The sequence below is a fragment of the Dreissena polymorpha genome, chromosome 9 (assembly GCF_020536995.1).
Source record: "Dreissena polymorpha isolate Duluth1 chromosome 9, UMN_Dpol_1.0, whole genome shotgun sequence".
Classification (NCBI taxonomy): Eukaryota; Metazoa; Mollusca; class Bivalvia; order Myida; family Dreissenidae; genus Dreissena; species Dreissena polymorpha.
The window spans coordinates 104,685,394-104,695,998 of record NC_068363.1 but is presented as its reverse complement, the minus strand read 5'-3'; positions in this window follow the sequence as shown (position 1 = coordinate 104,695,998).

Sequence of the window (10,605 nt, the reverse complement as noted above, 5' to 3'; positions counted from 1 at the left end):
TTCTTTGTACAACATATAACTCTAACAACAAATTCCAACTATTCATAGATCTAATACATAGTGGCAATGTTAAACCACTTGGTGATCTGTAAAATCCTAAAATATTAATAATTTTTGCTTATTTCCAACACATTACACTTCCGTGTATTTCTTTTCTTTCATAGAAACATAAAATTAAAGTAATTCTATATTGATTTTAACATTTAAAAACACAGATCACAAAGTCTACAGACTCCAACAAACCCATTGCAATATATACTGAACAGTGGGTCTAGTAAAGATGATGCCACATACAGCAGTATGTGTTTTTCATCATCTTTACTTATAAAAATTGGACTTTTCTCCTCCTTTTCAACACAAACAACATACATATAATAATAATAATAATAATAGCAATTATATTAATATAACATCTTCATACTAGTTTAATAACAGATACCAATCATATTAGATTAAAATAGTTTCAAGTAGTTATGGATGTAATTATTCCTTCTTGTTTCATACATTTCCTAATGAAATTCTGCTTTGTTTACATTTTACAAGTGCAAAAGAGCAGACGCCATACAATATGATTGGTTGTCTCTTTCACGTCCGTGCAAAGAGCAGACGCCATGTCAAGGTCTGACTAATGGGGTTATTTACCCTCGGGACTTCGGTTAAAAACCATTGCCCGAGCACACTGCTTAACATAGAACTCTGCATAAAAAAGCCGAAAACGGCCATAAAATGGACAGCCCGATTTTACTGGGCTGTACCATTGGTATAAATATAAAACTTTGCAGTGTTGGTGCGGTGCCTTAATAAAAATCTATTGGTTTAAAAATATCTAACATTTATAAGAAGCGTTAAAAAGACGCAGTGCTTTACAATGGATGGGCCTAACGCTGTTAAAAAGCGGCGTTTTTATTGGTTGAAGTACTTTTAAAAAGCTGGCGCTGATTGGCCGAAATTTCTTATTAAGGATTGCAAGTAGGTCAATCCGTTTAAAAATAGATTTTCCCACGGCTGACGTTGTACTTTAAGAAAAAGTAAACAATAATAGTTTATATGCAAAAATATAAATGAAAGAAAAGGATGAATTAATCCAAAAGAACTTAGAGTTGTTTTATAGTATTAGATTACTATGTTTATGTTATGTTACTGTACTTATTATTAATTATTATCATTAATATGATGTTGTTATTGTATGTTATTGTTTGTTTTGTTTTTTAAGGAGGAGAGAGAGAAAGAATAGCCCAATTTTTATAAGTACAGATGGTGAAAACACACATACTGTTGTATGTGGCATCATCATTACCAGACCCACTGTTCAGTATATACTGCAATGGGTTTGTTGGAGTCTTTAGACTGTGTGATCTGTGTTTTAAATATTTGAATCCAAATAGGACTATTTTAATATAATACTTATAGAAAAGTGGATACACAGATGTGTAATATGTTTGAGTAATACAATAATAATACTTCAGGGTTTTCCAGATCACAAAGTGGTTGAACATTGCCACGATATGTTTACATACATAGTCAAGTACCATTTTTATGTGTATATTTAAAGTTTAAACTAAATGCCACACAACAAGATCTAATCATTGGTGAGATATGTTTATATCTATGAACATTAATTATTAAGGATGCCAGAGCCTGATTTAACAGCTCTCAAATGTAAAGTGAAGTTGCATGTGTACATGCAATTATATGAAAAGGAAAGGAAAAAAGACAATATATGATAACACATAGGGAGTATAACTCTCAATTATATATTAATGTTGCAATTGAGTATTAAGTTGTTAAAAAAAAAATAAAAAAAATAAAAAAATAATGAGTACAATTTTATGTAAGTGGCTCAATGTTGAACACTTGCAGACAGGGAATATAGCCGTAATGCTCCAACATAAGACCCTGTCTGAATGGAACTTAAGGAGGATTGGGCTATGGAGAAGAGAGGTCCCCCCAGAGTGGCATTAAAACAATATTTAAAAGTGGGTTTAGTAAAAAAACCTTATATGTTAAGGGCAATAACTTACGTGTCTCCAAACGGTCACCTTCATAGGGCCACGTAAAAATTAAGGGTAAGATAATGTGCTTTACAGTTAAAAATAAGACAAAAACAGCTAAATTTGTACAAAAGGTACATTATTTACAATATGTACAGAACTATATGCATTTATATATTTAAAATACATGTTGCCACCCTGGAGGGTTGAAAGAAGGAGAGATTTTTGGAAGTGTAGGCCGATGTGGGTGGGGGAAAAGAAGAGCCAGCAGAGGTGGTGTCACTCAATTGTACTAAGGGAGGTAATTGTGGTGATGGAGTCTACAATGGTTGTTTCCCCTGGACCAGAGGGAGTGCACGGTAAATGAAAAATAGTTTGAATACTATTGAAGAAAAATTGATAATGGTAAGATGTAAAATGATAAAAAGACCAAATATTACCTAGATGCATTAAAATAAACCCAAAAAAGCTCTAATCTAACCAATATTATTAATATGTTGGTGAAAACAATGGAGGAAATAGTACTAAAGTACCTTGTATGGTATGCAAATGACAATAAAACAGAAAAACCGAGGCAATTTGCTATATAAAATAGCAATTTAATATAAAAATAAGGTTATTTGCTATATGAGTAGCAATTTTAACATGAATTAATGCAATACAAAGTAGAACGGTTGCTATGGTGTATGAATAGCAATATTGAAATAAAAATTAAGGCAATTTGCTATATAAAATAGCAGTTTTCCACAAAAATAAGGAAATTGCTACACAAAATAGCAGTTATAACAATATTTAGTGTACTCCAGGGATTATAAAAATTAAGGCAATTTGCTATATAAAATAGCAGTTTTTCACAAAAATAAGGAAATTGCTACACAAAATAGCAGTTATAACAATATTTAGTGTACTCCAAGGAACAAAATTAGCAGTTTCAACAAAGTCGACAATACTTTGTCCTGGATAGGGCTAAATAGGTGTTTATCATGGTATAAGGCCCTGTACCGTGCACTCCAGTCCGACATGGTTCTTCGAGTTTGAAGGGGAAAGGGTGGGGTGTCAAACAGGAAGGGAGGGGGTGCAATGCAGCCAACAATCCCAGGTTACTGGACAGCCTCGTCCTTTCTTGTAGTAAGAAATGCCATAAAATATGATTATATTAAAAAACTGAAAAATGTAAATGGTGGACTAACGTCATACTCTCATAAAAAATGTATTAAAATAAAGAAGACCAGGTCAATGCCATTGGCCTGATTTAGAAAGGGCGGGGTAGAACAATAAACCCATTAAAAGCTAAAGTAAAGGTTGTGTAAAAGCGACACAAATCCAACACAATTAATATATTACATCAGGTTTGTGCAGAGAATACACATTTTAAAAGAAAACAGTCACAAGACTGTATAATTAGGTGGGTGTTGGCTGCTCTCCCTCCCCCAATGACCTAGATTTTGTCCGTTATTTGACAATCTAGTAAGTATTTGGCGAGGGCAGAGAAGACCGGGCCCCTAGCTGCTCCCTTGGGGTCTAGCACATTGGAAAGGTTAAAAACTAGTCCAAGGGAGTGCAATGCAGCTTCGAGGTGGTCCCTCTGCGCCTTATGGTTAGGACAGTGCAGCAGCATGTGGGTCGCAGTGAGAGGTTCCTGGCACCTAAGTTTTTTCCCCTTGATGAAGGTGCCAGTCCCGACAAGTTTGTTAACGGGGTTTGAACCATGCCGAGACTTAACCCTAACCCAGAAATTGAGGGACTGTTGTTTTCTTTGCACATGCATAGATTTGGGCTCCATAATCTAGCTTTGGATGTATAAGGGACTTGTAGAGTGTTAAGAGGCTATTTTTATCTGATCCGAAACCTTTGCCTCTTAACATTCTTATTAAATTTAGGTCCTTTTCGCACCTTTCTGCCAAATATTTGAAGTGGTGAGTAAAAGTTAACTGTTTATCTAGGTACATACCTAGAAATTTCACCACTTTTTCAAAGATAATTTTGGTGCCGCCTAAATTTAAGTCCAAAGAGTGCTGAAATTGTTCGCCAAATAGTACTCCTACTGTTTTGGTTGGAGAAATTTTGAATCCCCATTCAATTGCCCATTTCCATATGGAGTCTAAGCCTGCTTGAGCCCTCTTTTGCAGGCGTAACATGTTAGACCCCTTTAACCAAGTGCCTGAGTCATCGGCAAACTGGGAGATAACCATTCCTGAGTCTTTTACGGCATCAGGTAGACCGTTTACGATGAGGGAGAACAGAGTTGGGGATATTACGGACCCCTGAGGGATTCCGCGGTCAGTTATGGCTACCTCTGATAACTCCCCATCGACCCTGACCTGGATTTTACGGCCCTCTAGGAATGCTCTGAGGTAGTGGAAACAGTATCCAGTGATTCCATAGTCAGCTAGCTTTTTTAGTATACCAAAGGTCCATGTTAAATCAAAGGCGGCCTGAAGGTTCAAAAAAATTGCTAATACTGATTGCCCTTGATTTTTTGCAGAAAGAATATCATGTTGTTATCTAGCTAGCTGATCAAGAGTAGATCGCCCCTTCCTAAAGCCAGACTGGAAGGGGTTTAGTATATTATTTGATTCCAATAAGTGTTCTTATCTATTCTTGACCATTATTTCTAGTTATTTACCTGCGTGTGATGTTAGACTTATTGGACGATATGAGTTTGGATCATTTTTGTCTTTACCGGGTTTAGGAATTGGAATCACTGTGGCCTGCTTCCACTCCGGTGGTATCCTGCCTGTCCTATACACCTGATTGAATAGGTTAAGCCAGATTTTTAGAGTTATGGCTGGCATATTTTTAAACATTAAATATGCTATTTTGTCAGGCCCCGTGGCGGTGTTGCTCCTGCTGTTAATGGTACTTAATAATTCTGTAATAGTGAATGGTAAATTGAGAGGCGTGCTGTTATCCCCAGGCTCATTTAAAATATTTCGGTGCTCAGTCTCAAACCGCTTTTGATAATTCAGAGTTTCAACGGGAAGGTTTGAGTCACTGGAGACAGATTGGAAATGTCGTACCAAAAATTGAGCCTTGTCCCTTGGGGTAGTGGCAATTTTGCCTTTGTATTAAAGAAGCGGTACAGGGGTGAATGAATTTCCTTTAATTCTGTGAATTTTTTGCCAAAATTCCCTAGTATTTTTCTTATTAATGATAGCTGAATTACAGAATTCTTTCCAATTTTGAGTTTTTGCGTCCAAAATAACCCGCTTTGCCTGATTTTCGAGGGACCTATAATTAAGAAGATTATGCTCAGCGGGGTTCTTTTTAAGAATTTTTAAAGCATTTTTACGATCCTGTACCGCATTGGAGCACGCCTCATTCCACCACGGGACCCTATTTCTGGCTTTAACCTTGCCGGAGGAGACCGGTATGCTACATTCCGCTATGGACAGTATCCTGCTGGTTAAGTTAATACAAAACAGATTTGGATCCTGGGAGTGAACATCTGCAAGGGAGAGATCTGAGCAGAGGTCCCTAAACTGAGCCCAATTAGCTTTTTCCAATAAAAACTTTTGCTCTACTGAGCATTGGGCCTCAGTTCCCTGTGCAATATAGTTGAGCAGGGTAACCTGTTGTGGGAGGTGATCAGATCCCCTGGTATCTTTAACAGTTGCCCATGCAGACGCACTTGCTATCCTAGCATTAACAGCAGTAAGGTCAATGTGGGAGTTTAAACCAGTGGGGTTAAGCCTGGTTGGAGAACCGTCATTGAGCAGTATAAGATCTTGCTCGTCCAACCATTCTATAACCGCCCGACCTTCTGCATCTGAATTGATGGAACCCCAAGCAGGGTGATGTGCATTGAAGTCGCCTAGCTGTGAATATTACATCAAAGGGTCCTTTAATGGTCCTTAATTCCTTAAAGAGGCCGTTCAGGGTTTCAAGATCACATCCTCTTGAATATAAATTGACCAGGATAAGAGGCCGGTTCTTGTCAATAACCAGTTTAATTGCTAATGCCTCAATAGCAGTGCTACCATCAGATTTAAATTGGTTGTTCACTCCCAGGTGTTCATAATTAATTGTATTTTTAATATATATGGCAAGACCACCGGCAATATTTTGGTTTGAAGTAACATAATTCTTAAATTCGCAGTTATACCCTGGTATTTGTTTTACAGAAATATTTGAAAATTTAGTTTCCTGTAAACATATGATATGGGTATAAGGATTACAGTCAATAAAATATTTTAATTCTGTAAATTTGTTGGCGGAAAGACCACCAACATTGAATGAAATGATGTGCAGGCCCATGTCAAGGTCGTTCTTTGTGTTAATTTTACACCTTCAAACGGATTGACCTACTTGCGTTTGCGCGGACGTGAAAGAGATAACCAATCAGAGCCAGGCTTTTAAATACTTTCAACCAATGAAAACACCGCTTTCTAACAGCTTTAGGCAATACATTGTCCATTAAGTTTATCGAGTACTGCGTTTTAAACGCTTATTGAATAGAAAAGGAAAGATACCATTTTGCGCGACAGTCGTGGCGACGCACGCTATTTTGCGCGTCAGTCGCGGCGACACATGATAATTTGCGCGAATGTCGCGGCGACGAACGATATATTTAACACGATATTTCGCCTTTTGGGCTACCTACACAAGTGCGATATATCGTGTTAAATATATCGTGCGTCGCCGCGACTGTCGCGCAAAATATCGTGCGTCGCAGAGACTGTCGCCCAAAATATCGTGTATCGCTATGTCGCCCTTGATGAAAGAAGAGCGAGATTATAGATGGCACTATTCGATTTCCGTAGTTATGGATCAACGATTTTTTTGTTTGATCGAGTCATTTAAATTTTCCCGCAACCATTTAATATTGCTGGTATAGTAATATGCAACAAGTTCTTAGTTAATGTATAAGCAATTAAACGAATAAAGTAATGTAAACTCATTACAAAATGATACTAATCACAGTCTGACCAGCCTAAGCATTTTTTAAATTGTTACTTACTATACTCTTTATTGATTAAGTATAAAAAGAAGTGTTTTAATCAAAAAGGCACCAGCCGTTTTTGTCTATTTTTTCGTTTGATACTGCAAATCGGTAAAATGTTAAATAACCGCGAAATACATCGATATTATCATTTTCAAAAATGAATTCAAAATTGACGATAATCTCTACATTGTGTCACGAAACAGTTGTTCAAAGGTGTTTTAAAATGTGTATTTCGTCGAAAGTATACTATATGGGTGACACCATTCTTCATCTATCAAACAATGCATTATTTTTGGTCAGTTCATAAAAAGCACTATTGGGCATTGTGTATGGTTACTGTTTGTCAACTGCCAAAACATGGTCAACTTTGCTATGTGTTTTGTTTTACTTTAATTATATTAAAATCGACATTGTAAGTAATGTTAACCAGAACTATGAAGAAGAAGCTGAATACCGTTTTAATAAGTTAACTAAACGTGTTCCATTTTCTATTTGTTAAGGGATACGGAAAGTAATCATTTCCATCGCTTCGAAAATTGATCAGATATGTATTAATATATGGAAGTGTTATGCTACGCATTGCTGTTTACAAACACGTGCACACAATGAAACCGATTGCGAAGACATTGATTCAATGGATTTAAGTTTGCATCGTTTATCGCATGTACATTCCACGTGTAAACTCGTGCAATTTTTGTATTGGAAATAATCACTTCTGTGTTTATGAATAATTCTGGAATGAATGTGTGGTTTTGGTGCTTTTCAACCGGTTTAATCCCACAATGCTTTGAATTGACCGTTCCAAGGCGGTGACCCCTGCTTTATTCATGCGTTCATGTTTTCTTTCGTATTGTATGTAGTTTAAAACTGTATAGGCACAAAATCATATGCATTTAAAAAAGACTAGCTGACAAGAATGTTTGTTTTAATTATGTTTCTAGTAATGTACCATAATAATGTTTTTCATATATGTAACTTTAAAAAATGTTGTGTGTAAATTAAAGTATTACGACTGATGTTTGACACAAACATAATAAACACGCTCTGTTACTGCTCGATTTGCATCACCATACATCGAACATTCATATAGTTATATAATGAAACTACAGTTTAATTCGCAAGTGGTTACGGTTATCATCATAACGAGACACGCAGCATTGCAAATCTACCCGTTATCATACAGAGGAGAAGCATCCATAAATAGAGTTAAATTATAGACTTGTTTCATCGGTTTCAATGGGGCGTTTAAAGTTTTGGTCGGTAAAAATGTCGTTTATAAAAGATATTGTTTTGATTGAAAATTATGATTTTAAAATGACGTGTATCGATATAAGTGAGTTGCAAGTAATTTCAATAAAATCTATTATATTTAAATTTATATATATTTTTATTGTCAATATATTTTTAACAAAATCTGATTCGCTTCCACAGGGTCATTCTGACTGTTTATGACGTTTCGCTTGTTTAGATTTAAAAATCACAGCCGAAACTTGAAAACTGTCCATGTTTTATACATCGATACAGTTTTAAAATATTACCGTTTCAAACTGATAAAATACTTGTGCATGTTGGATTGGGAGATAAATTGGAACAATGATCCTCTTATCAAAATGCAAACTGTCAAACACGACACTTCAAATGTCCGCATAATATTTTTATAGACATGCTAGAAAAAATAATCTTTTGGATCAATAACCTGTTTGCGCCCCAATTGATTTCGGCAGACATTGGCGAGACATCAGCAACATGTAAAGACGAAGTGCCGCCTCCATAATCTATGTCACTAGCTGATAGGTCAAGGTCATTTAATAATGAATCGTCCTTCTATATTATTTATAACGGTTGGTGTTTTATTTTCGATCCATACATATATCATACATTATCAATAAATAAATTGGATCAAATCATAATCACATCAAGTGGACGTTTGGTTTGCACCAGCAAAGTGGCTCGTGTATCATAGTGAGAGCATGGACATGGTGCGCAACCCTTTTTATAAATGTCCACGCTTTCATAATTTGTGTTACTTCATTGTATATATTGTTTTCATTTGCTTGCCAAACAACTCTCCACTCTGTGTCTAGTGACACTAAGATGAGTAATAAATATAATATATTCACTTTATTAGAATTTATTCGTATAAACATTCAATGTTGCAATGAAAGTTTATTACATGTTATGTTATGTCGTCAATGGCATGTGACGGCCGTTATAACACAAATGTTGCTATACATGTATATGTTCTTCGTACGGAATGAGCGAGACGCAGTACCAGACAATCACACTAAGTATAATAAAGATCAAGACAAACGTTAAATACGAGGTACGAATCATAACAAACATATAAGATGTTAACGCTTATTTTGGTGATTTATTTTAATTTAACTATGATAGCGATAAAGAGCCTTTGTTAACAGTATACTGTACATAAACGACTATCTTAAATAACGGCCTGTTACTAAAGTTATCAAAACTCATGTATTTCTTACATATGTATCGTATATGCTTTGAATGTTTTATGTAAATGTCTGACAAATACAAGTTGTACTTGCCTTATTCAACAAGTTAATGCGAACTCGCTCTATTTATTGTTAAAAAAACGAGAAAAAATACATTTATCCCATTTCCTCTATTAAGATGAATATACAACTTCTATCATACGCTTTCTAACATTGTGAATATAAAGTTGATAGAGACCAAACTTTTCTTATTTTTTTAAAGGGACAGTCAATGGCGATTGACCAAAAAAGAAAAGTTTTAAAATACCGTTTTTTTATTATTATTAGTTTATATTTAGTTTATATTTAAAATATTACGACTGGTATATTACGTTACTTGAAAAAAGTTGTTAATTTTTCATAGTTTTAGTGTATTCGGTAATAAATTTTACTGGGTACAGGTACCAGGTAACTACCAGTTAACTATAATTAACGCAAGTAGATTGATCATCATCGTCACGTGGTAAACCTAGAAATGCAAATTGTGCATGCGTAGTGAATTGTATAATATATATGTGTCATAGTCTACAAAAATCAGTACAAACGAGGAAAATTCACATTTTCGTTTTTTTTGTCATTTTTTGAAAGATGAATACAATCATAAGTCAAATCCAAAGTTTTAGGTTTCTAACTATAATAGTTTTTGAAATATTGAATTTTTAACACATGCACCCTTTATACGATCTTATGGCTAAATAATGGTTTTCTATATCAATTGACATTGACAACAAACTCTTTTGTAAATACAGTATACATGCATTTACTGTATAGCATTCACACATAGATTCAATGCATTAGTAGAACTGGCCATGTTTTTCACATTTTATGTTCAAACAAAAACAAACATTTGAACACAGTGGTTGCTATGGTAACGAATTTACATACAATAGATTATTTTCATTAAAATTGTCTAAATATCAGGAAAAAACTTAATATTTACTTTTTTGTCAATTATATGATAAAACTGCTTACAGTCAATGATCTTTTTTTCAACATGATATTTATTTAATACATAGTAACAAAAAGAATCTAAGAAAATAGGTTGAGTTATAGTGCAACATGTCCTTCTTTTTTTTTTTGTAAAGATCCACATATTTTACAGTGTATTTATTTCAATCCATTAAAAACTTCGCCCAACGTAAACATCATACATGGAATTTAAAAGTGCCAT